General features: G+C 45.3%; 1 long non-coding RNA gene and 1 pseudogene across 1 annotated transcript; one reads left to right on the top strand and one right to left on the bottom strand.

Moving 5' to 3' along the window:
* The window catches only part of LOC115481002, a 469,054-nt pseudogene that overhangs the window by 161,491 nt on the left and 279,746 nt on the right, over nt 1-27,817 (bottom strand).
* Nucleotides 1,881-14,558, top strand: LOC115480246. The gene is made up of 4 exons (XR_003943798.1): nt 1,881-2,038; nt 6,274-6,277; nt 8,598-8,603; nt 14,548-14,558. It is a non-coding gene; the product is annotated as an uncharacterized LOC115480246 (long non-coding RNA).

The following is a 27,817-nucleotide window of genomic DNA, read 5'->3' on the forward strand; positions in this document are numbered from 1 at the left end:
GGTTTTGGGGGGGGGGGGTTGGAGGGCTCAGCTCCCAAAGTAAGGGAGCTATACATGTGGGAGCTTTTCTGAAGTCCACCACAGTGACCCCTAGGGAGCCCGGTTGGTGTCCTGGCATGTCAGGGGGGGTCAGTGCACTAAAAATGCTGGCTCCTCCCACGGCCAAATGCCTTGAATTTGGCCGGGGTTTGAAATGGCTGACAACTTTCCATTATCGCTAAAAAATGAAGCCGGCCATCTCAAACCCCGGCCAAATCCAAGGCATTTGGCTGGCTGGAGCCGTATTATCGAACCAAACGATGGCTGGCCATCTTTTTCGAAAATACGGGTCTGGCCAGCTGTTTGCGGCACCGCCAAAATACATCACCGGCCATGTATTTCGCCGGCGCCATTCGATTATTCCCCTCCACGTGCATTAGCTTCGGTATGATGTAACAGCTTTTTCAGCTCTGTCTTGTATGGCATTACAGAATTTCCAATTTAAAAAAAAGTAATTAAAGCTGGTTTTTTTTATAAGTTTTTGTTTGTTTGAATTTCACAATTTCCAATCAGATTTATCAGGGAGGTTTTTTGCTAACGATGAAGAAGTCCTGCTCTTTCAGCTATTAGCTGGGAGTTTCTTGAGGCTCTTTCCTCCCTTTCTCTAATTAATCTCAATGCTTACAGACAAGGATTTAAAGAATCTTTTTTTATTTATATGGTTAAACATTTTTTGGCTTCTCTTTCCCTATTTATTTTGTAGCATGCCCTAATGTTGCTATTAGTGCATGCCATTAAAAAAAAGATTAATGCGTGAGCACTTACTAACAACTATTTTGTAGGTGGTGAGGGCTCATTCACTTTTCACATTCAAGATTGATCATATGAGTACCCCTTCCTATCTTCTTTCCCTCACCATCCCTTATAGTCCCCTCTCATTCTCTCCATTCTATGAATGATCAGAAATTAGTATTACTCAGCCCTTCCCCGAGCCACTCGTAAAAGTCAGAGCTGCCAAGGGGTCCTAATTTTTGAGAGAGAGATTTTAGTATATGCCCCAGCCCCGCCCTATTTTGCCTTTTGAAATGCCCACAACCCACCTATTCCACACCCATGGCCATGCTCCCTTTTCAGCTGCACACATTAGACTTTACATGCACCACATTATAGAACACGCCTAGAAAGTTGTGTGCGTAAATTCTAATTAAAGCCAATTAGTGCCGCTAATTGGTTAAGTAGCGAATTATCAGTGCTGATTGGCTTGGAGGCTTAGCTGAGCAAGAGTTCCAGAGGCCAAGATGCAGAGCAGCCTATCCCTAGGGGGCTTCAGCTGAGTGGGAGTCAAAGTGCAAGGCATAGTGCAGCCTATCCCAAGGGGGCTTTGGTGGCTGAACAGGAATCCGGAGAAACGGCCCAGTGCAGATACTGAAGTCAACAGCTGCCTGAGCAGTGAGGCAGGATCTCAGTGACCTAAAGAGGACACTGTGTGGGTGATATCACCTGACCGAGTCTCAGCCCAAGCACAGAAAGATGCACGTCAAGCGTGCGCTCTCAACTAAGGGACTCCACCAGGCTCCTGCTGCACACTGCTAGAAGACGCTCCGCTCAAGGATGCGGTGCCGCTCCTCCCGCACCCTGATGCCGCAGGTGTCTTCGGGTCGGAACTCAGGAATTCAGGTATGTGCGCCAGCAGTCGTGACAAAAGCCTGTTTCACATTATCACAGTTTTCATGTTTACCCAAATTAGATTCACACTTTTTGGGGACATATGATTAAAACTGTATAAAAGATCTTAACTTGAAATAGGGGCAGTCCTATAGGAGGACTCATGACCTTAGAAGAATTGTTTATGATGTCCTCATAAAACAGTGTTTCCCAAACCTGATGCTGGAGGAACCCCAGCCAGTCAGGTTTTCAGGATATCCACAATGAATATTCATGAGATAGATTTACATGATGTGGAGGTAGAACGTATAAATCTCTCTCACGAATGTTCATTGTGCATATCTTGAAAACCTGACTGGCTGGAGAGCCTCCAGGACCAGGTTTGGGAATCACTGTCATAAAACATATACAGCAATGTTTATACATATGCTTAAAATTTTGTGTTAATTATTTTTGGGATTATTGAATAATATGATTTTAAGCATCATAGTACTTCTCCCAATTTCTTCTTATTTCTTCATCAATGTGTAAATCGCGGGGAGACTTTGCATGAAAGGTTTTTTGCCCTTAAGTTTTCATTAAAATTATTCCACATCCCTAGTGTGTGTGTGCATGCAAGCGGACGCCAAGGACACATTTCTCTCTCACCTTCCCAATCTCCTTAAATTTCAGAATACATATTTAGGCTTTGCAGGACAAAGTGAGGACAAAAGTTAGAAGAGCAGAGGGAATGGGGAGGAGAATGAAGTTTAGAAGAGACAGGAATTATAGAATAATGGAGGAGATGGGTATGATGAGAAGTCTTGAGACAGAGTGGAAAGAAGAGTTAGGAAAGAGGGGATGGGGAAGGCAGTGAAGGAGAGGAGACGAGGGGATGAACAGAAGTTTTGTGATAGAGTGGAAACAGGTGTCAGATGAGCGAAGAAGAATTCATAAAGAGGAAGGGAGGAAATGATAGATGTTGGAAATCATCCCAGACTGGAAACACGACAACATATGAATATCACGTGGCCACTGTTCTCTAGTGAGGGGGAAACTTATGAAGGATGTTAGTGCAACTTTCTCGTTTTAAATGTACAACTGGGACAGTAGCCAAATAATATGTCATCTGCTGATGGTAAGTCGGGGGATAAAACAGGATACCGTCATATTGTTTTCTAGAATGCCTTTCAGCCAAACACGGCTCCAGGTCACTGACCATCCGATGACTTTATGAATACGATGCTCATAAAGCAGAGGCCAGCACCTGGGAAACACATTATGAGAAAGGAGAACAGAGAACGGATGACCTGAAGGTGAGTCTGGGTAATCCATCATGGTGCAGTCAGTGAAACGTGATTGGACTGAGTAACAAGACATCATAGAAAGAGACTTAAAACTCAAGCTAATTGTTGCCAAAAAAAGTAAAGTGCACTCTAAAGCACCATTTAATGAACAATGAACTCAATTTTTGTATAAGCCTTCAAAAAAAACAGTTCCCAAAATGCACATATGTTATTAGTATGTATGCTAGATCAAAATGTTTAGCAAGCATATGTTGGATTGCAAAATGCCTCATGCTATTAAGACTCAAAGTGAAGGAGTCAGTTTGCATGGGGTTTTTATCCCCCCCTAGTTGTCTTTCAAATATTACCTTGACCCCTCTTCAACAATGCAGGCCCCAACCCAAGGAGGTTTAATGACAGGAGCCAGCATGACATCAAAGAGCTGAAGCGACCCCTACTGCGCAGTTGCCATATTGGCCAGAACAAAACAATTGCTATTGCTATTGAAAACAATAGTAAACTTGTGAGGTTTTATTAAATCTGGGTCTTGCAATCTCTCTGTTAGGAGGGGATCGGGGGAATGTAAGGGGAGTTGGAGGAGGAGTCTGTGAATGTATTTGTCAGTGCTCCAGATCTTGCTTTGTTATTTGTAGTGCTGTATTTTGGATTTCAGTGCTGTGCTATCCACCCAAATTCTATATACCGCGCCTAGAGATCTGCGCTGATATCCAAGTGTCTTCTATAACAACACACATAACTTAATTGGCTTAACAAGCTAATCAGCATTGATAACAGCTCTTAAATAATAATTCTAATTGGCCCTAATTAGAATTTATGCACATAACTTGCTAAGCGCATTCTGTAATGCAGTGTGCCTAACTTCTAACGCACGCTGGCAAAAAGGGGCGTGGTTATGGGCAGAGAAATGGGTGTTTCATGGACGTTCTGAAATTTACATGCGTAATTATGGCCCACTGCGCCTAAATCTACACACCAGGATTTATGCCACATTTTCGGTGGTGTAAACGGATTCGCATAGTTTTAGGCACTAGGATGCCAACTAAACGTATTCTATATACCGCACCTAAGTGCTTATGATAGAATAAGCTTAGTCGGCATTAATTCCTGTACCAATTTTTTTAGGTGCCATATTTAGAATCTCCCCCATATGCCTTTATTTTTTTCTTATGACAACAATAAAGATATTTCTATATAGAGAGAGAAAATGAAGGCATATAGCGCAGCACTGAAATCCACAATACAGCATTGCAAATAAAAGCAAGCTCTGGAGCACTGACAAAAACATTTTGAATATAACCCTTCCCTTAGACAACTTCCCAACCCCCCCCCCCCCCAAACTCTCCTTACATCCCCCTCTGATCCCCTCCTAACAGAAGGAATGCAAAGCCTAGGAGGTTTAATAAAACCTCATAAGTTTGCTATTGTTTTCAATAGTTAATAGCAATTGTTTTGTTCTGGCCAATATGGTGGTAAGCTCCGCCCACTGCCTTCAGCCTAGATAATGGATGAGATAGGCTCATGCTGACTCCTGTCATTAAACCTCCTTGCCCCAACCTCCCCGTATTTGTTTCATCACCGGAGGTGATGATCACATTGAGCCTGCAAATAGGTGGGAAAATGTGGGGTACAAATGTAACAAATAAAAATAATCTACACTCCAACTCTCCCCTACCCTCAACAAATATGCCTTCCAGAAGTTCCAGTGCTAAGATTCTCTACCACTACCAATCAAAAGCAGTGTTGCCAGGTGGGCGGGGTTTTACCGCCCAATTGGGCGGTTTTCCGCAACCCGCCGCGGGAAATTTTTGCCCGCGGCGGGTTGCGGTTTTTTGGGCTTCTTTTTTGTGTTTTGGGCGGTTTTTTTGGCGTTTTTTCGGCCGCGGGGGGCGGGGTTAGTGACGTTTTGGGCGGGGTTAGTGACATTATGGGCGGGGCCGATGACGGGGGAGGCGGGGCCGATGACGGGGGAGGCGGGGCCGATGACGGCGGGGGCGGGGTTGACGCGGGGGTGGGGGTGTCAGGGGCGGGGTTTGAGTTTGGGCGGGTTTTGGGCTGGATTTAGGCTGGTTTGGGTGGGAAAAAAATTTTCCACCTGGCAACCTTGATCAAAAGCAGCATGATGCCCTCCTTCATACCTCTTGAAGGAATTTACTTATCTATGGCATTTTATCCCACATTAAATATGAATTAGATTGGAACCTGGGAGCATTTAATTTTTTTTTCCTGGAGAGAGTAATGCATTGCGCCCCCTCCCCCCCCCCCAGGCTCTCTCCCCGGCTATAGCCAGCTCTGAAATTTGGGAGGTGAGGGGGGGCGCAGAGGTGGATCGGGGAGAGAGCCTGTTCTTAAACATTTACCAGCACACCACTGACCCCAAAGTGCATCACTCTACACTTTTTGGCATTAAATTTTATCTAGTATCTCATACCATAACCTTCTTCTCAAAAATTGTTTATTTATTTAGATTTTGCTCACAACTTTTTCAGTAGTAGCTCAAGGTGAGTTACATTCAGGACTCAGGGGCGTAGCCAGACACCCACATTTGGGTGGGCCTGGGCCCAAGATGGGTGGGCAGAAGAACTCCGCCCTGTCCCACAAGTGATTTGGTTTCTCACTCTCTTGCCTGCATGCCATATGGGTCTCAAACATCCCCCCTACCCCGCATACCTTTTAAATAGCAGATTTTCACCGGCAGTGAGCAGCAACTAATACACACTGCTCATGTTGGCTCCACAGTCTTCCATCTGATGCAACTTCCTGTTTCTGGATAGGCAGGAATACATCAGAGGGAAGGCAGGTATGCAGTTGTTGGGAGTTTTCGGCTGGTGGGGCTTGGGGATCCCTGCCAGACACACCATAGGTGTGCTGCTACTGGGTGGGCCTCAGCTCAAAGTAGGTGGGCCTAGGCCCATCCAGGCCCACCCTTGGCAACGCCACTGATTCAGGTACACTGGATATTTCTCTGTCCCAGGAGGACTCACAATCTAAGTTTGTACCTGAGGCAATGGAGGGTTAAGTGACTTGCCCAAGATCACAAGGAGCAGCAGTGGGATTTGAACTGGCCACCTCTGGATTGCAAGACTGGTGCTCTAACCACTAGGCCACTCCACTCCTTTTTTTATTTAGTTTTTTTGTTTTTTAATAGGCAGTGCTCGGTATGTGCTATTATGCCAATTTACCGTGATACAGTGACAGCATACGGCACAACAACCCTAAACCATCACAGCACTGGTCCAACCTGCCTGCCTCATTTAAAGGAGTATTCAGATGAACATCACAATCCTTTAAGAAAGTTTTGTAGATGAAAATGACACTTATTAAGGGCATATTCTGTCCAGTGCAGGGTTGTGTGCTGCTGGTGCTGATCAATTCACATCCAAGTGTTTGTGATCAAAGTGTTTAAAACCAAGTTCTTATCCCCATTGTTGTTCCCGATGTGGGGCCACGTTTCACCGTGACAGCATCTTCAGGGGAACGTATCTTGAAAACAGGTAGCTTTCAGCAGGGAGGAACTTGACACGGTTTTGCTACCCATTTTCAAGATACATTCCCCTGAAGATGTCGTCACGGTGAAACGTGGCCCCACGTCGGGAACAACAATGGGGATAAGAACTTGGTTTTAAAGCACTAACACTTGGATGTGAATTGGATCAGCATGGCAGAATTTTCCTTTGGTAAAACCATGTTGCCTCAGGTCCTGTATACAATTGCCCTTCCCCTAGAGGTACACAGTCTATGAATCACCAGATGCTATGTAACCAAACTGATTTAATTAATTTTGTTACATTTACACCCCACATTTTCCCACCTATTTGCAGGCTCAATGTGGCTTACAAAGTACCATAAAGGCATTTGCCATTTCGGTTGATAACAAATACAAGATTGTGTTGAGGTCAAATGAGGTAAAAGTGAATCAGGCGTCCTGGGGTCGAGGGGAAAGAGGAAAGTAAATTGTCCAGTATGAACATTAATTATGTTGAGTTGCTGGGTGTGAGGTTTTATGTTGGATCGGTGGGATAAGCTTTTTTGAAGAGGTGGGTTTTTAATGATTTCCTGAAGTTTAGGTGATCATGTATTGTTTTCACTGCATATGGGAGTCCATTCCATAGTTGTGTGCTTATGTAGGAGAAGCTAGATGCATAAGTTGTTTTGTATTTTAGCCCTTTACAGTTTGGGTAATGTAGGTTTACTTATGATCGTGCTGATCCGAGCAGGGCCGTGCCTAGGGTCTCTGGCGCCCCCCTGCAGACTATCAGTTGCCCCCCCTCCCCCGGTGAAAATGATCGCTCACCACTTGCCACACTGACAGGAATTGTCAGCAATATTCTTAGAAACAAATTGCTATACATTGCAAAATAAGATAGCAGATGTAAATTCTCAAAGTGGACATATTCCAAACACTAAAATGAAAATAAAATGATTTTTTCTACCTTTGTTGTCTGGTGACTTTTTTTCCAATCATACTGTCCCAGTATCTGATTCTGCTGCTATCTGTCCTCTTAACTCCGTTTCCAGGGCTTCCTTTCCATTTATTTCTTTACTTTCCTCCTTTCTTCTTCATTTCTTACTCTATATCCATTTCCAGCAATTTCTCCTCTCTCCCTGTGTCCTGTCCTCCCATCCATGTCCATCCTTGCCCCTCTCTGCCCTTCCCTCCTCCATCCATAGCCAGCAATCCTCCTCTCTCCCCTCCCCTCCATTTCCAGCAATTTGTCCTCTCCCTGGGCCCTGCCCTCCCATCCATGTCCATCCTTGTCCCTCTCTGCCCTTCCCTCCTCCATCCATAGCCAGCAATCCTCCTCTCTCCCCTCCCCTCCATTTCCAGCAATTTGTCCTCTCCCTGGGCCCTGCCCTCCCATCCATGCCTCTCTGCCCTTCCCTTACCTGAGCTCCGCGCCCTGGGGCCTTTAAATCTTTTACCTCCGGTTGCAGCAGCGTCAGTGAAAGCGCTGCCGACGTCTCCCTTCCCTTCGCGCTCGTTGGTTCCCTCAGTGTCCCGCCTTCTTCTGACATCAGAAGAAGGCAGGACACTGAGGGAACCAATGAGCACGAAGGGAAGGGAGACGTCGGCAGCGCTTTCACTGACACTGCTGCGATGGGAGGTAAAAGATTTAAAGGCCTCGGTGGCGCGGGGCTCAGGTAAGTGGCGACGAGCGAGGGTAAGCACTGCGGCGGCGCCCTCCTGCGGTGCTTACCTCGCTTACCGTATCGGCACGGCCCTGGATCCGAGTCTGTTTCTAGTTGGTAGATCTATGAGGTCTGTCATGTATCCTGGGACTACGCCGTAGATGATTTTGTGGACCAATGTGCAGATTTTGAAGATGAACCGTTCTTTGACAGGGAGCCAGTGCAGCTTTTCTCGAAGGGGTTTAGCACTTTCGAATCGTATTTTACCATATATTAGTCTGGCTGCTGTGTTTTGGGCGGTCTAGAGATTTTTTGTGAGTTGTTCTTTACATCTGGCATAGATTCCGTTGCAGTAATCTGCATGGCTTAGGACCATTGATTGTATTAGTTTACGAAAGGTATCCCTCGGGAAGAAAGGTTTTATTCTTTGAGTTTCCACATTGAGTAGAACATTTTCTTTATTACAGTTTTTACTTGGCTCTCGAGAGTGAGGTTGCGGTCGATTGTGACTCCGAGTATTTTTAGGCTGTCTGACATAAGGAGTATGTGTCCTGGGGTGTTTATGGTTGTGGGTTTATAGTTATGTTGAGATGAGAGGACAAGGCAGTATGTTTTTTCAGTATTCAGTTTCAGTTGGAATGAGTTTGCCGAAGAGTCCATGATGTTCAGGCCATCATTGATTTCATTGGTTATTTCAGTCAAGGCATGTCTGAAGGGAACGTAGATTGTAACATCATCTGCATAGATGAATGGGTTAAAGCCTCGATTGGATAAGGACTTTGCCAGTGGGATCATCATCATGTTGAAGAGTATTGGTGATAATGGTGATCCTTGAGGTACTCCACAGGCTGCTTTCCACGGTGGTGATATGTTTGAATTTGATTTTACTTGGTATGTTCTGGTGGTTAGAAAGCCCTTGATCCAATTGAGTACGTTTCCAACAATCCTGAAGTGGCCATTGAGTCTTACTAGTATGTTATGGTTTACCATGTCGAATGCGCTCAACATGTCAAATTGAAGGAGAAGTATGCTTTTACCTATGGCTATTTCCTGTTTGAATTTGGCCAGGAGAGTGACTAGGACAGTTTCGGTACTATGGTGGGAGCGGAATCCTGATTATGAGTCCTGTAGTATTGAGTACTTGTCCAGGTATTCCGTAAGCTGTTTGGTCACCAAGCTCTCCATCAATTTTACTACTAGAGGGATGGACGCAACTGGGCGGTAGTTGGTGAGGTCGTTTGTTTTTTTCTTAGTGTCTTTTGGTATTGGGGTAAGTAGGATGTTGCCATATTCCTTGGGGAAGAAACCTTGTTGTAACGTGAAGTTTAGGTGGGATGTGAGGTCTTCTATGAATCAGTTAGGGGCGGATTTAAGTAGATGACTGGGGCATATGTCCAGTTTGCAATGGGTGTTGGCGAATCTATGAGTCGCTTGTGTAACTGATTCAGTGGTGAGTAGATTGAATGTAGACCAGATACGGTCAGCTGGGTATCCGCCCGGGATTAGGTCTAGGTTGAAGAAGTTTTCGATGTCGATGTTGTAACGAGGAAGAGTGCTGCATAATTTTGTTATTTTGTCCTTGAAGTAGGTAGCCAGTTTGTCTGCAGATGGGATGTCTGTGTTGGATGTAGTGACAGGGGTGGTGTCTAGTAACTTATTTACGAGTTGAAATAGTTTCTAAGATCTTTGTTATCCGGTCCTAGTTTAGTCTTGTAGTAGGACCTTTTGGTTTGTCTAATTGCATATTTGTATTTTCTGTGTATTTGTTTCCATGCATTGAGTGTATGTTCATTTTTTGTTTTGAGTTTTTTTTAATTCATCATTGAACCATAGCATTGAGTGTTGTCTTTTTGATATTCTTGTCTTTAAGTGTGCTATTTCGTTTAGTACACTTCTGCATCTAGCCTCCCAGTGGTTGAGATAGTGTATGGAGTCGGTTCATGTTGTCCATTCGTTGATATATATCTGTTGCCAGAATATTTGTGGATCTATTTGCCCTCTCGTAGTGTAATTTGTTTGTTCTGGTGTACGATTTGAGCCCTTTTGCCAATTTAGGGATAGGTTCAGTTTGTAGTGATTGGTCTAAGGTGCTTCTGACCATTTGATATCTGTTATTGATAGGTTATGATCTGTGGACAATTTGTGTGAAAAGAGGTCCAGTGTGTGTCCCTTGGTGTGCGTAGCTTGCATGTGAGGCTATGTGAGATCTCAGCACTGTATGAAGTCTTTGCATTCACGTGCATTGGCCGAGTTGGGGTCTTCTAGGTGAAGGTTTATGTCGCCTAGTATTAGTGTATTGGAGTTGTTTACACAAGCGTTTGAGATAAAATCCGTGAAGATAGGCTGGCTTTCGCTCCAGTTACCAGGCAGTCTCTAAAACAGGATGCAGGTCAGTTGGTCAATCAGGGATTTGTTTTGGATTCTGAGTGAAGCAATATCTAGTTGATGTGTTATCATCGCCATCTCGGCGATGGTTTCAGTAGTGAATTGTGCTCGGCAGATTAACGCGATGCCTCCACCTCGCTTATCCAGTCTGGTCCAGTGAGTGATTTTGTAACCTGGGGGGGCAGAGTTCGAGGATTATGGGGTCCCTTTGATTGTGGATCCATGTTTCACTGATGAAGATAAGATTGAGGTTTTCTGAATTAATCCAGTCTGATATTGTTGTTGTTTTGTTAACTATGGACCTAGCATTAATGTAACCCACTTGGATATTTTGGTATTGGGCTGCTAGGTTTGATGTTGTGTGGATTCGTGTAAGTTGTTGTTCGTTGGATGGTGTCTGTCTGTTGTGATATTTCCTTCCATTGCATTGGTAATGACCGTAATTAATCTTCCTTTACTTTGGTGAGTATCAGATTGGTGGAGTGTGGAGTGTTTGTTCAGTCTTTGGTGGTTTTGAAGGATGGGTATGATATTGTATTCTGTAAGTGGGATGGATAGTGTTAGGTGGGTCAATGTGAGGGAATAGATTGCTAGGAGTATTTTGATTGTATTTATTTTGGTGGCGATTCAGGATAGTTAGATAACTCATAGTCAGGTGCTCGAGAGTGATGTCCTGGGCGCAGATGGTAGTGGTGACTGATCCGCTGCTCGCAGGGTGCTTCAGGATGATGGGACTGTGCCTGTACTCAAATCCTGGTACTCCGGCTGCTTCTCGGGCTACATTCAACCTTGATCTTCGTGGGTGGCGTAGGGCTCACCTCAGTTGCGGCAGATGGTCGGCCGCAGGCACTGTCTCTGATGCGCAGTCCGTGAACTTCATTCATCTATTTTCCAAATGATGGACCTACTCTATGGAATGCTTTGGCTGCTGATTTGAGTAAATTGGAGTCATCTTAATTTTAGAAAACAGCTCGAGACCCTGGGGCTGGCATTCTCTCTGATGTGCAGTAAACTACTCCCACTGTTCCCACGTGCGACGTGAAGCAATGCCGCCCGATTGGGAGCAGCTCTGAGCCATGCGTCTCTCGCGTGCCGTACACATCGTGCTTCCCAACCGTCTTCCGTGCCCGATTCTCTCACCTGCTCCTCTTGTCTGCCACTCTCCGTCCCGAGCCCAGGCCACGTGATGCTCCGATCCCTCCTCTGCCAGACGGTGTCTTCTGCGATGTTTGGTGATGAGAGCCTGGCCGGCAGTGCTGGAGGTGGCTCTGTGGGCAAACATTCGAGAGGTGTGCACTGGCAGGAGGGCGGTCGTCGGTCCAGGTGGCGTCCGCTGGCGCTGGTGGTCGGCTATGCGGGAGGTGGTTGTGGTCGGGCAGCCTGCCGATGACACTGGAGGTGGGTGCAGTCGGGCGGCACCAAGGTCAGGGCCAGGCGGCAACGTGGTCCTGAATGCTCATGGCTGGGTGGTCTCGACAGGCTCTCCGTTGCAATATGGCTCTGAGCAGGTGACCGAGAGCCAGCCCAAACTTTGTGGTGCCACCTGCCCCGCAGTCCGGCAAAATCATTGAAATCGGGTCTTTCTTCTGTGTGCATGTGGGAGTGTGTGTGTCCCTGCCCTCTGCCCTCTCTCCCTTCCCCTGTGCTGTCTGTCCTCACTGTCCCCTCCCCCCTCGGAGTCGAGTCCTTCAGTGTTAAGTTTCCTGCTGTGCTGTGTTTATGTTACAGAGATAGTGAGGGCTTCTGCCCTCTCTCTCCTCCCCCCTCTGAGTCCTTCACTGTTAGAGAGAGCGATTTGATTTCGTGCTTTGCTGTGTTTTCCTTCACTATTTGTGTTACAGAGAGAGCGAGGGCGGGGCAGACACTCATGGGGAAACCGGATATCTCTCCCCCTTCACACTTCCGGCTGGAGGCTTCATTTAGAACGTTGGTGGTGCCTTTTATATATAGAGATAGATAAGCTTTTGCTATTATTTTCAATAATGTTCGCCATTGCTTTAGGTGAACTAAAATGGCAGCAAGATCCACCTTACTGGCTTCAGCTCCCATAATGGGCCAAATAGGCTCATGCAGTCTCCTGTTCTCAATCTAACCTCCTTGGTCTATAGTAGTAAAGATTAGACAATCTTTTTGTTTAGATAAAATGGATTATGTCGATTGTTTACCACTGGGATTACTGGAGGAACAAGGGATTCCTGGATATATTATATGGGATAGCTTTATTGGAACATCACCTAGTGAAGTTATGCAGCTGTTGAACAAACTTTCCAATAAATTTTGCAGTTTAGTTATTTGTCCTTCCTACCTCCTTGAAACAGTTCCCTCTAATATTGCAACTTATAGTTTGTTAATTTTATCTCACATATTACAGGAAGATTTGCATCCTGATGTGATTGCTGAAATAATACTCATGTTTATAATCAAAATCAGTAGGTGTTGATCTTAAAGTGGTTGATAACTATAGACCAGTGACAGGAATTCCCTGGCTAGCCAAGTTATTGGAATTTGTGGTTTAACTGACTTTATATCCTATATAATAATTCTCACCACCAATGTTCTAATGTGGGACTGCCTGTGTCCGTGGCTCCTGGAGTTGCTGATCTAGGCTCCATAGCCAGGATGACGTCACTCACAGCTGATTCCCAGGCAGGAGGAGGAGTAGGGAAACACGCGTTTCCCTACTCCTCCCCCTGCCTGGGAACCAGCTGTCAGTGCGCCGCTCCCTGCCACTTTGGAGCAAGTGGCAGGGAGTGGTGCACCAAAAAACTACAAGTGCGGCACCACAGAACCCCCCTCTTTGGCGCATCAGCCAAGCCCCCCCCCCCGGCACATCAACACCCCCCCCCCCCAGCCACATCAACCCCATCGCCACCCGCAGCTGCCACTGGTAACGCTGTCCGGCTGCTGCTGCTTCTGTTGAGCAGAAGCGGCCGCTACAAAGAAAAAAAAAAAACATAAATGTTTTTAAACACAGCCCAAATCATTCGCAAATGCCCAAGTCTTAAAACACAGTCTCTGCAGCCGCTCCTCCTCTCGCCTCCACATCACTGCCCCTGGAGTAAGACCCCGGAGGAGCGCAGCGACTGACAGGCGCTGGGTTTAAAAATATTTATGGCTTTTTTTTTCTTTTTGTAGCGGCCGCTGCTGCTCAACAAGAGAAGCAGCAGCGGCCAGACAGCGTTACCACTGGCAGCTGCAGGTGGCGAGGGGCTTTGATGCACTGGGGGGGAGGGGAGGGGGAGGGCTCACACTCAGTCTCTCACATTCACTCTCTCTGACACACTCCATCTCTCTGTCACACACACACAGACACTCTCTGTCTCTCAAACACTCTCTCTCTCTCACACACACATGCTGTCTCTGTCTCGCTCTGACACACACTCCATCTCTCACACACATACACAATCCGAGGAAAACCTTGCTAGCGCCCGTTTCATGTGTGTCAGAAACGGGCCTTTTTTTTACTAGTTTTCTAATAATATTCTGCATTTCTCTCATTGTGGATTTCGTCCAGGACATAGCACCGAGAGGCCCTTTTACAAAGGCGCGTAGGTGCCTACGTGCGTCCAATGTATGCCAATTTAGAACTACTGCCCGGCTACCGCTTGCCCCGGGTGGTAATTCCATTTTTTACGTGCATCCAATATGCGTGTCAGAAAATATTTATTTTCTACCACACAGCGCTAACCGGGCGGTAATTGGCAGTGTATGCATGCTGACGATTACCACCCGGTTAGCACATGAGACCTTACCGCTAAGTCAATGGGTGGCAGTAATGTCTCAGGCCCAAAATGGATACGTGCCAATTTTTATTTTGCTGCACGTCTAAAAAAATAAAAGGCCTTACAGGCGCGCTGAAAAACACACGCCTACACTAGCCCAGACCATTTTTTGGTGTGCCTTAGTATAAGGACCCCTGAATCATTGTTACTGTTCTTAGCCACATAAATTAAGAGTATTGGGTAGGAGAGCAAACTATTCTTTTGCAGTTTGAGATCTCAGCTGCATTTGATGTAATAGATCATTCACTTATGTTATATAGACTTTGTGAGATTGGTATTGCGGCAAAGATTTTAAAATGGTTTGATGAGTTCTTGGATAAGAGGGTCATATCAGGTCCAGAAAAGTGATCTTATTTCAGCTTCTTGATTTCCTCAATGTGGTGTGCTGCAAGGCTCAACACTCTCTCCTTTGCTGTTTAACATTTACATGAGATCTTTAGGAGGTTTTTTTAAAATAAACTTTGGAATTTTAGTGATATCCTATGCAGATGACAACTTCCTTTTATATCCTGCACTTGAGACTTTTGATAGAACAATAGAATCCTTAAAAAATATTTCTCTGGTTGATTCTTAGGCTCAAACTAATATTTTAAAGCTTAATAAACAAAAAACAAAAGTAGTTTGGTTTGGCGATTTTAAATCTCTCCCTTGGAAGTCTTCTCATCTTGATACTGGAGAGGTTCTTCAGATTGAAAATAAAGAGAGTTTTGGGTGTAATACTCGATTCTAAGTTAACACTGGAGGATCAGGTTAATGCTTTGGCTAAAAAAAATTTTTGGTTAAGGCAATTGAGGGTTGTCCATTCATCCTTAAGTATTCAAAATTTTAGATGTGTTGCACAAGCAGTACTTCTACCTTACTGATATTATTGTAATTCCTTGTTTGGTGGAAATTCTGTAAAGTTGAAAAAAGGCTGGAGGAGTGGCCTAGTGGTTAGGGTGGTGGACTTTGGTCCTGGGGAACTGAGGAACTGAGTTCAATTCCCACTTAAGGCACAGGCAGCTCCTTGTGACTCTGGGCAAGTCACTTAACCCTCCATTGCCCTATGTAAGCCGAATTGAGCCTGCCATGAGTGGGAAAGTGCGGGGTACAAATGTAACAAAAACAACAAAAAAAAACACTGCAGCAAGGCTGATCTTTCAGGCAAGTTTGAAAACATTTCACCTTTGTTGGAGATATAACAAAATTGTTACTCATTTCAGCACTTCACCTTGATATTTCTGAATTACAGTTGAGGTTAGACGGTGTTCTTTTAAAAATAAGATTGGAAGCAGGGGAGTCACGTGATGCTGTGAGCAGCTCCAGGTGTATTTGAACGAGCTGCTCAGGGATCCCCCTCAATCGCTATTAATCTTCACTGTTTGGTGTTGGTTCCTAGTCCAAACCCTCACTACTTGGCTTGGTACAGCATATGGACAAATATCTAACCTGATCTGTCCCTCGGATGGTGTTTACACTTCCTAGACGAGAGGAGAAGTAGGGCTGCGGGCAGGAGGACAAGATGGCAGAGTACCCGCAGGCATTGCAGACCCCAAGCCAGTCTGATCTTGTGCTTGAGATTACATTGGTGGTGGTGCAGGTGCTGGATTCATGCTTTGCTAAATTGTCGGATCAACTTACTAATATCTCACAGCTTACCTTGGAGCTCACATGGCACATGGGGGAGTTGTAATGCCATGTCTCAGATGTGGAGGACACGATCCAGGCCAAAAAGTCAGCCCTGGCTTGTTTGAACGAGTGGTCTTACATGCAGCAGCAAAAGCTTGAAGATCTAAAACCAGGCACGCTGGGACAATCTCCGCTTTGTGGGCTTCCTGGAATCATTGTCCGTGTCCCATCTGCGTACTACCCTGGAGACCTGGCTGCTGGTGCACTTCCCCAGGCGGTGGATGGCGGTTCGATTCATTTGGAGAGAGCATATCGTCTGGGTCAGCTGCAGGCAGAAGGCTCACGGCCCCGGGTTGCCACTGCAAGTTCCATCACCATGTGCAAAAAACATCCATTTTGAAGCTCCACAAAGGTAACCGAGAGGATACCTGTCTCAAAGGCCTGTCCAGTACACATTTTCGAGGACTATTCTGTGGTCTTAATGGCAAAACGATGAGCCTTTAACCCTGTGTGTTCAAAACGGGTGGGAAAAAAGTTCTGTTTTATGTTACAATATCCAGCTTCTCTGTGTATCCACCATGAAGGCAAGTGGTGTACTTATGATTCCCCGAATGCTGCCCTGGATTGGCTAAGTACTGTGGAGTCCTCCTAGTGCTTTGTGGCCTCATGGAGACTATTACACACAGTTTGAACTTGAACTGGGTTCAGTTGGCTGGTTTGGAGGATTTGGGGTACTCTTTTTTTTGGGGGGGTGGAGACCTCTGAATATTGAATGTTGTGCTTTTGTTTGAATTGCTGTCTCTGCTTTGCCTCAGGGACTGATGGACGGAGTGTGCATGAGTCTTGTATGTTGTATTGTGTGTGTGTGGGGGGGGGGGGGGGAGGTCCCTGCAAGCATTAAGCATGACTATCTTTCCCTTCTGTTCTGGGGGGAGCAAGGAAACTGCCAATATGGACAGGAGCAAGGGAGTTTCGCTCCTACCCCCGACGCCCCGCTGGACCACCAAGGAAGTCAGGTAGGCCCCGGGGGAGGGTCCTACCCTGACTGAGAGGAGGGGGTGGGATTGGGCTTTTGTTGGGGAGTGGGAGGAGCGGAGCGGACCTACCAGGGGGGTGGTGTGATTTCGGGGGCTGCGCCGCCATGGGAAGGAGAAAATACATATTTTTTAATGCGAGTCTTGGCACGATATTCAGTCGGGACAAGCATAACTTTCTTATGTGGGCTTGGCTGAATATCCAGCCGGGCCCACATAAGCTCTAGCAGCCTGCCCGTCCAAAATTATGCCCCAATATTCAATGCTGGTGCCTGGAAATGGCCTAGCACTGAATAGAGGGGCATAATTTAGCCGGTGACGATTAGCGTTTAAAAAAACGCTCACTGCCGCTGGCTGAATATTGGGGGGGGGGGGGGGGGGGGGGGGTATAACTATAACAGACGATTGAATTTGAAGATTTTGAATTTCCCAAGGCCTGTTACAGTTCCCCATTGGATCTGAGAATTTAACATTTTGCTCAGAGTATATTCCCCCCGATCAATAAGATATATTTTTTGCCTACAAAGAAGAAATGAAGGAAGGCTCCTGAAGAACTTGAACAGGGTCAGGAAGAGGAGATTAATGATTTAAAAGATCTTTCTTTGATTTTCAAAGATTTGTTATTAGATGTTCCTGACAGAGCCACATTACTGATATCATTTGCATTTGAACAGGACCTTAATGCGGTCATGAAAATGTTATTTTAAGAACGCTTAAACATTTTGTGGCCAAACGTTGTGGGTGTTTCCAGATGTCACCAAGTCCACTCAGGACAGACAAAAGTGCTTCCTGGATATGAGGGAAGAAGTAAAGACATTGGGAGCAACATTTTTATTGGTGCATCCCTAGAAGTACGATATGGGGGGGGGGGGGGATTCTATATAAATCCGCACAGAAAACATTTCCATCTAAGCGTATTCTATAAGCGGCACCTAGATTTAGGCACGGTGCATAGAATACGTTTAGTTGGCATCCTAGCACCTAAAACTATGCGCATCCATTAACACCAACGAAAACATGGCATAAATGCTGGTGCGTAGATTTAGGCGCACTGGGTCATATTCTATAACTATACGCATAAATTTTGGAATGCCCATGTAATGCCCATTTCCCCACCCATAACCATGGCTCTTTTCCTGTGCACAATAAAATTTAGGTGCTGTGCATTACAGAATATGCTTAGTGATTTGTGCACGTAAATTCTAATTATTGTCAGTTAGTGTTCATTATTGCTTGTTAAGTGCTGTTAACAACACTGATTGGCTTGTTAAGATTAAGTTAAAGTTGCGTGTGCTCTTATAGTATCTACTTGGATTTCGGTGCCAAACGCTATACAGAATCCGGGGGTATATGTGTGTGAAATATGTCTTTTTTGCGCCAGAACAACTTAAGTCTTTTCTGGAGCTAAAGAGGGTGTCTAGTAATGTAGTATCAGCTTACTCGATTGCTAAAAAGGATTATCTGTGGTTAGTTAGGCTTCGGCCTTTCTTGCTTGTGTTAAGCTTCAATTTTTTTTTTCCTTATTTGACCTACTTGTCTATTTAGCCACTCTCCCATGTATAGTGGCCTGAGGAAGGGATAATTGTGCCATTACTGTTTCCTAGCTCTTTTTTCCTTAAAAAAAAACATTTTCTTGGTGTTTATTCTCCCTGATTTTCATGTAACACGTAGATACTTGAGTACTATCGGCCCCTTTTACAAACTGGCAGTACTCGTACTGCTGCTTTACTGCATGCCAATCTAGCATCACTTTGGTAGTTCCTGCCCCCGACACGGACTATTTCCAGCGCTGAAAAAACACTTATTTTTGTAGCCCTGGGGGCTTACCTGGCGGTAATCAGACAGTCCCATGCGCAGGGCCGTGCCGACACGGTAAGTGAGGTAAGCATGGCAGGAGGGCGCCATCCTCTGGGGGGCGCCCCGCCGCACCATGCTTACCTCGCCCTCTTCTCCCCAGATCCTTGTCCTTTTTACCTCTCCGGCGCATGGCAGCGTAGCGTTAGTGAGGAGGCGGCGCTCCCCCGCCCCGACGTGTCAGTCTCTTCCCTTCGCTCGGTTCCGCCTTCTTCTGACGTCAGAAATGACGTCAGAAGAAGGCGGGACACTGAGTACATAAGTAGTGCCATACTGGGAAAGACCAAAGGTCCATCTAGCCCAGCATCCTGTCACCGACAGTGGCCAATCCAGGTCAAGGGCACCTGGCACGCTCCCCAAACGTAAAAACATTCCAGACAAGTTATACCTAAAAATGCGGAATTTTTCCAAGTCCATTTAATAGCGGTCTATGGACTTGTCCTTTAGGAATCTATCTAACCCCTTCCCTTCCCTGAGCGAAGGGAAGAAGACACGTCGGGGCGGGGGAGCGCCGCCTCCTTCTCACTAACACTACGCTGCCGCGCGCCGGAGAGGTACATTTAAACAAAAAGGAAAAGGATCTGGGGAGGAGAGGGCGGGTAGTGTAGCAATCGTTTTCGGGGGGCGCGCCGGCGGGGCCAACTACAGGGGGGCGCCGGAGACCCTAGGCACGGCCCTGCCCGTGCGATTATCACCGGGTTAGCGTGGGAGCCCTTACTGCCTGCTGAATAGTTGGTGGTAAGGTTTGCCTGGAAAATGGCTGCACGGCAAGTGGTTCACTTACCACTACTACTACTACTTAACATTTCTAGAGCGCTACTAGGGTTACGCAGCGCTGTACAATTTAACAAAGAGAGACAGTCCCTGCTCAAAGAGCTTACAATCTAATAGACAAGTGAACGGTCGGTCCGATAGGGGCAGTCAAATTGGGGCAGTCTGGATTCACTGAACGGTAAGGGTTAGGTGCCGAACGCAGCATTGAAGAGGTGGGCTTTAAGCAAAGACTTGAAGACGGGCAGGGAGGGGGCTTGGTGTAAGGGTTCAGGAAGGTTGTTCCAAGCATAGGGTCTCATGGTCATTCCCTTAAAAAAAAAAAAAAAGCCTTCTACCCACTGTGATAAAAGGGGGCCTCAGAGTGCGGCAAATCCACACACCAACGCTAACGCAGATTTGTAAAAGGGGCCCTATGCTTGTAAACTTATACATAAATAATAATAATAAAATGAATATTGCCCCAAAAGGTAAGTTAGAAACTGGTTGGTAGTTGGACAAGGATGCAGAATCAAGAGTTGGTTTTGTCAGCTGAAGACAGACTGCACCGTCTTTCAACATGGAGGAACTGACGAAGAAGGGCAACCTTCGAAAGCTAATCAAGAAATGTATTAAGTTATGTCCAATAAAAAAGGTATCATCTTATTTTCTTTTCCATGTTTTATTTTGTTTGATTTCTATTGATAATATGGAGGAAAAATGCCAGATGACAAATTAGCACTGACTTAATCATAAGTGACAAAATTTCTGGATGAATATTCTTAAGCAGACAGGAAGGTAAAAGATCCATCACTAAGGCAGTGGTTTTCATTTCAGATTTAATTTTCCTGAGACTCAAGGCAGTAACAAAATTTAAATGCAAACCAGGTTTCAGGGAACAGAAACAATGGAGGAGAAAGTGAGAAATTATATTTGACAAGGAAATAACCTCAGCTGAATGAAAAAGAAGAGTATCTTTAAGCTCACTGGTCTGATAGCCAAGCGATTTAAGTGGGCAGGAGAGCCTAGTGTCCACTTAAATCATGCTCAATGGGCCAGCCGTGATATTCAGTAATACTTAACTGACCAAGAAAATTAGGCATGGAAGAACACCAGCAATAGCATTAAATCAATAACTCGGCTCATGCAAACTCCCAGCCACCTGTAGGTCAATCCTAAGCAAAGCCAGGGTAGAAACATATGACTGAACAGTTTCAAGTGAGACAGAGGACTGCTGATAGAAGCAAGCAAAATGTTGGGAAAACAAATGTATCAGCTGGTCCTTATTAGACTCAGATTTTCCTTGATGACGTATACCTTTACAAAACTGGGGACACTCCCAGGGATGGATTAAGTGGGCTAGCAGCCTCCCAGCCCGATCTCCATGTCTATATAGCTTAAGTTTATAATACACAAGGGACTTAACGGTTTGATCATGCACTAGTGAATTGAGGGCCACCCTAGCTGCTTTTAAATTATTTTTGGCCATTGTAGAAGGACACCTAATCCACTCCCTCTTACATCTGTCAACCTGACGTTCCAAATATAACAGGTCTTTGGCCTGTTTCTGTCTCCTAGCAGCCACATAGGCAATGGTTTCCCCTCTCAAAACAGCCTTTGTTGTTTCCCAAAATAGTATACGGTCCAAAGCATGGCACTCATCCGCCAAATAATACTGCCACTTCTGGACAAGATCTAAAGAAAGAATCCCAATACAAATATGATGGAAAACGCCAAAGCCTAAGACCCCACTCATCCAATACACTCTGCAGATCAACTTGGATAAGAGAATGATCTGACAGCATCGGGAGATCTATATTTGCCTCAGTAACCCTATGGAAATGGGTGGATTTTACAAAGATATAATCAATGTGAGACATGACTGAATGTGCCCTGGCAATATGGGTAAAATCTTTTTCTAGAGGATGAAAAATCCGCCAGGGATCCACCAAATCTAGGACTTTGCAAAAATATTAAAGGCACCAACTAGGTCTAAGGTCAACAGGGCCCTTTCCACCCTTCCAAACTACAGAAGGATCCATTGTAATGTTAAAATCCCCCAGAACTAGAAGAGGCAAGTGTAGATATGGCACCAAAACTTTAATCAGTGTCTGAAAAAAGGAGAGAGCGAAAACATTAGGGGCATTAACATTCAGAATGACTAGCTCTGAGTTCTGAACAGTTAAGTGGGCCAACATAAAATCGACCCTCCCATCCCACCAGCACCTTACGAATCTTATACGGTATTGATTTACTGATTAAGAGTGCAACCCCTGCACTATGGGTAGTGCCAGATGAATAATGTACTGCCCCCACCCAGCTACGCTTCAATTTTTGGTGTTCCTCATCATTTAGGTGGGTTTCCTGAGGACGGGCAATATGAACGTGCTTTTTCTTTAGCTCCTGTAAGATCTTTGTCCTCTTAATGGTGTAAAGAGTATGTAGGCAGCTCTGGGGAACAGAAAGAAAAGAGGAGAGCAAGAAACTACAACTCCCCGCAGGCCTCAGGGGAACCCTGGGCTAAGCAAGAATACCCCCGTTATAGGCAGGCATTCCCCAAGAAAGAACTAGAAATAAGGAACTACAACTCCCAACATGCCCCAAGGGAACCTGAGGATAAGAGAAACTATGTGCATTCCCAGGAGTGGCCAGAGGGGGGCCGCAGGGGAAGGAGTAAGGCTGATTCTCCAACCTGGTGGAAGAGGTGGTGGAACAGGTGGGTGGAGAAAGAAGAGACACCAAAGAGCTTTAATGAAAAAAAGGGTGAGCAGCTGGGAGAAGGGCGGGGTGAAGAGAATATGGATTGGGCTCCTGAGGAGAGAGAGGAGGAGATTGGGCCTTGCCCTATGGAGTTAACTGAACCGGAGAGCGCCCTGGAAGAGCCGATGGACTTTTCAGCTCTGACTCAGCGAAAGCCAAGAGAGTAGCGTGGCCAAGCCGGGTCAAGCGGGAGGAGGTCAGGTAGGAGTATGACTGACCAAGAGGGTGGGACCCTAGGCTTTGAGCCCGCGCAAAGCCATTACTGTGTTTTTGAAAGCCTGGCTGGACTGAGCTGTGTTTAATGCCTGGCTCAAAGTGAACTGTGTTTTTTTTTGAAAGCAGGGCTGGACTGAGCTGTGTTTAAAGCTGGGCTAAAAATGGAACTGTGTTTGGAAAGCCTAGCTGAACTGAGCTGTATTTTGAAGCTTGGCTAAAATTGAACTGTGTTTTGAAAGCCTAGCTGGACTGAGCTGTATTTTGAAGCTTGGCTAAATTTGAACTGTGTTTGAAAGCCTAGCTGGACTGAGCAGTGTGTTGAAGCTTGGCTAAAAGGTGCACTGTGTTCTGCAAGCCTAGCTGGACCGAGCTGGGTTATTTAAGCTTGGATCAAATTGAACTGTGTTTGAAAACCAGGGCTGATTTGTGCTGTGTGGTTTTTTTTCTTTTTACTGCTACTCTCCCGGGGACTGGGAGAGAAAGCAGCGGTTGAAGCCTGCACGGTGTAGCATTGTGTGTTGTTTTGGGAGCTGCAACCCAGGAGAAAAGGGGATCCGCTTTACAATGGGTGCATTAATACCCACCACATTCCAAGAACAAACCCTCAGGTAGGTTCCCACTGCACTATGGGAATATTCATCCAGAACAAGAAAAACAGATTTCCCGGGGTCTCCCAGTGCCCAGCCTCCACCAGGTTCCCCCATCATACCATTGACCATTAAGCAAGACATACCATACTCGTAGCCATCCACACAAGCAAACCTGAAGTACAACTTTCAGCCCCCCAAAAAACTGTCCCAACCAACTGCCTCCCCCCGAAAAGACCCCAACACCCTGTCACACATACATGGAAAAGGACTCCCCCGTGAACCAACCCCCCTCCAATCAAAGCTCATACACACAATCATCCCCCAAACATACCATCCCCAAATCTAGCTCCACACTACAGATCAGCAAGCAAGCCCAAGGCAAAACTGTAAAGTTACCACAAGCCAGATCACAAATCTACAAGTCCCAAGCCAGCAACTTAGTCCCTCAGCAAGTTCCTCAAATAATGTTCATGTTCTGTTTACGTAGATGCTGAAATAACCAGGCCTCTGATAGAGGCTAGAGAGAAAATTAATTAATCCGAGACATAAGTCAGGCTCCTGATTCTGATGTAGATGGAGAGAGAGGGCTTTTTTCCACAGAGAGGAAGTCCAAAAAGGCCTATGCCTCCACAGGAGTGTCATGGAAAACAGGACGGCCCTCATGGATCACCCAAATGCGGGCTGGATAAAGAAGCGTGAAGCAGGTCTGGCATTTATATAATGCTGTGCATGTTACACTGAATTCACCAGGGTGGGATGCAACCACAACTGAAAAGTCTTGAAAGCACAGAATCTTACGATTGTCCACTTGCAAAGTTTTACTCGCCTATAGCACCCGCAATATTTCCACATTGTGGGTGAAGTTCAGAACCCTTAAGATCACAACACATAGTCTGGAACCTTCGGGCCCATGGGCCCCAAGCCAGTGAGTTCACACAATCTGGAATGGACCGTGGCATGCATCTAAGTGTAGACTCTGTGATAACCAATTCTCCAAATAGTTCAACAAGTCTGCCTCCTGAACACTCTCCGGAATACTCACTAGGCACAGGTTGTTACATCTAGCCCGGTTTTCCAGATCTTCGATTTTGTCCATCAGGGCCTTAAACTGTTTATCTATAGTGTCCACTAGATACAGAGAGTCCTCTACCACAGCAGTTCGCTGTTGCACCTTGTCAAGCTCCAGGCCCAGACTATCCAAGCGTTCATGAGCATTGTCAACTTTATTGAAGAACTGTTGTAATTTTTTGTCAATAGCAGCTCTAGAGTTGCTTTCACTTCAGATTTTATTTCCGTAGTCCATTCCAAGCTCATCGAGGGGCTCGGCGGGGGTGCCTATAGCGCCATCTTGGTTTCCACAGTTCGGCTCCTGTGTTGGCCCTTGTGCACGCCTTTCACAGCCATAAGATCCAGAAAAATGCCCCCAGGAGCACTAGCACATGAGGTAAGTGTTCCAGGAGATCGCCAGTTACACAGGATGGGTATTCAATAGGAGAATTCAGATAATTTGCAGATATTTAAGGAAGGGAGCAGCACTGTTCAGTGTCCATTCTGCCTCACGGCTCCACCGGAAGTCATGTATGTATTTTTAATCGGAGAATGTATTCATACTGATTAGCAAAATCCTGCTAAATGCATAGAATGAATGATGCGGACAGTTATAAAAATCAGGTTCACTGGCAGAAGCCATGCATGCACTACAGCAGATAATAGATGGAAAAACAAACATCTTAAAATCCTTTTCCAAAATTTCAGTTTCAAGTGAATAAAACAAAGACGTTTTTCTTTTCTCTTTTTAAGGTCTGGATTCCTTCCAGGAGTTATAGGGAGAATGACATCATGGATGCTGCCCAGTCCCTATGGTAAAACATTATTTACTGTATGTGTCATTCACAGACCCCAACACTGCCAAGATCCCAAAAATAGCAGCCGGTTAATTATGAGTCTTTGCAGGGAAAGGAAATAAGCTACTCTTGGTAGATTTGACATGGGCTAACAGCTAGGAGAGAGCACATGAGATCACACTGACTGAGACCCTTTAAAAGTATTCTGTTGGTGAGGTGGGGGCTCAGACTAAAGTGGAGGGGGCGTCCATGCACAAACACCCACATTTGGAATGGACAAGAGGGTTTATATTTTCCTTAACTGTTCCAGTCACCACTTAGAAATATGATACTCATTGCTATGGGTGGCAAGAGACCCTCATTAAAAAATAATACATTAGTCATTCTCTAGACAGTTGAAATGGGCTTCCATTCACTTAATTTTTCCATGAAACTGAGTGCGAATGTATCTGTATGGAGTTTTGATTCTCTACAAGTTAGCCTTTTTTATTTTTAATTTAGGATATTTCAAATACAAACCAAGAAACCATCTTGTAAGTAAGACAAAAGAAAACAAAAATCTTTCAATTACAGTAATAACAAACTTAAAGGTAATTCTTTAGCTCAAGTCCAGGACTCAGAGAGATTACAAATTCAGCAGGACACAATCACACCTTTGAATCATTGTGGGTTGAAATTCCATGTATAAAAGGGAAAAGGACGGTGATAGGAGTGTACTACTGTCCACCTCGCCAGGATGAGCAGGTAGACGCAGAAATGATAAAAGAAATCAGAGACGCAAACAAAATGGGCAATTTGATAATAATGGGTGACTTCAATTATCCAAATATAGACTGGGTAAATGTAACATCGGGACATGCTAGAGAGGTACAATTCCTTGATGAAATCAAGGACAGCTTTATGGAGCGGCTGGTGCAGGAGCCGACGAGAGAAGGAAAAATTCTAGACTTGGCCCTTAGTGGAGCGCATGATCTGGTGAGGGACGTTATGGTACTGGGGCCACTAGATAACAGTGATCATAATATGATCAGTTTTGATATCAACCTTAAAGTAACTATACACAGGAAGTCAAATACGTTAGCATTCAACTTTAAAAAAGGAGACTATGATAAAATGAGAAGAATGGTTAAAAAAAAAAAAAAAAAAAAACTTAGGTGGGCAACTGAGAGGGTAAAAACTGTACAACAGGCATGGACACTGTTCAAAAATACCATCCTGGAGGCCCAGGCCAAACATATTCCGTGAATTAGAAAAGAAAGACGGAAGTCCAAAAGACAGCCAGCATGGTTGAAAAGTGAGGTGAAGGAAGCTATTAGGGCTAAAAGAAACGTCTTCAGAAAATGGAAGAAGGAACCGTCTGAAAACAACAAGAAGCATCATAAGGAGTGTCAAAGAAAATGCAAGGCGCAGATAAAGAAGGCCAAGAGGGATTATGAAAAAAAGATAGAATTAGAGGCAAAAAAACATAGCAAAAAAATTTTTCGGTATATTAAAAGCAGGAAGCCGGCAAAAGAATCGGTTGGGACGCTGGATGACCGAGGGGTAAAAGGGGCGATCAAGGAAGATAAAGACGTAGCGGAGAGATTGAATGAATTCTTTGCTTCGGTCTTCACCAAGGAAGATTTGGGTGGGATACCGGTGTCGGAAATGATATTTCGAGCAGGCGAGTCGGAGAAACGTACTGACTTCACGGTAAACCTGGAGGACGTAATGGGACAGTTCAGCAAACTGAAGAGTAGCAAATCTCCTGGACCGGATGGTATTCATCCTAGAGTACTAATAGAACTGAAAAAAATGAGCTTGCGGAGCTACTGTTAGTGATATGCAATTTATCCCTAAAATCGAGCGTAGTACCGGAAGATTGGAGGGTGGCCAATGTAACGCCGATTTTTAAAAAAGGTTCTAGGGCAGATCCGGGAAATTATAGACCAGTGAGTTGGACGTTGGTACCGGGGAAAATGGTAGAGGCTATTATCAAAAAAAAAAAATTACAGAGCACATCCAAGGACATGGATTACTGAGACCAAGTCAGACGGCTTTGAAATGTAAGGAGGGGTGACAAAAATTTCTTCAGGTATATTAGTGAAAGGAGAATGACTAAAAGGGAATTGTGAGACTAAAAGATACTGCGAACCGCTATGTGGAAAATGATGAAGAAAAAGCAAATTTGCTAAATAGATACTTTTGTTCTGTTTTCACAGAAGAAAATCCTGGAGAAGGACCGCGATGGACTGGAAATAATACAATTGAAAATGAAGTGGATACAGCACCGTTCACGGAAGAAAGTGTGTATCAACAACTTGAAAAGCTAAAGGTGGACAAAGCCATGGGACCGGACGGGATCCACCCCAGGATATTGAGGGAGCTCAGAGAGGTTTTGGCGGGTCCTCTTAAAGATTTGTTTAATATATCCTTGCAGACGGGAAAGGTTCCGAGGGATTGGAGAACGGCGGAGGTGGTCCCTCTTCACAAAAGTGGTGATAGGGAAGAAGCTGGAAACTACAGGCCGGTAAGCCTCACTTCAGTTATTGGAAAAGTAATGGAAGCGATGCTGAAGGAAAGGATAATGAATTTTCTGGAAGCCAATAAGTTGCAAGATCCGAGACAACATGGCTTTACCAAAGGGAAATCGTGCCAAACGAATCTCATTGAGTTCTTTGATTGGGTGACAGGAGAATTGAATCAGGGACGAGCTATGGACGTAATCTACTTAGATTTCAGCAAAGCTTTTGACACGGTTCCCCACAGGAGGCTCTTAAATAAACTGGAGGGGCTGAAGATAGGACCTGAAGTGGTGAACTGGATAAGGAACTGGTTGACGGACAGACGCCAGAGGGTGGTGGTGAATGGAATTCGCTCGGAGGAAGGAAAGGTGAGTAGTGGAGTGCCTCAGGGATCGGTGCTGGGGCCGATTCTATTCAATATATTTGTGAGTGA

Source organism: Microcaecilia unicolor, chromosome 11 (genome assembly GCF_901765095.1).
Source record: "Microcaecilia unicolor chromosome 11, aMicUni1.1, whole genome shotgun sequence".
Lineage (NCBI taxonomy): Eukaryota > Metazoa > Chordata > Amphibia > Gymnophiona > Siphonopidae > Microcaecilia > Microcaecilia unicolor.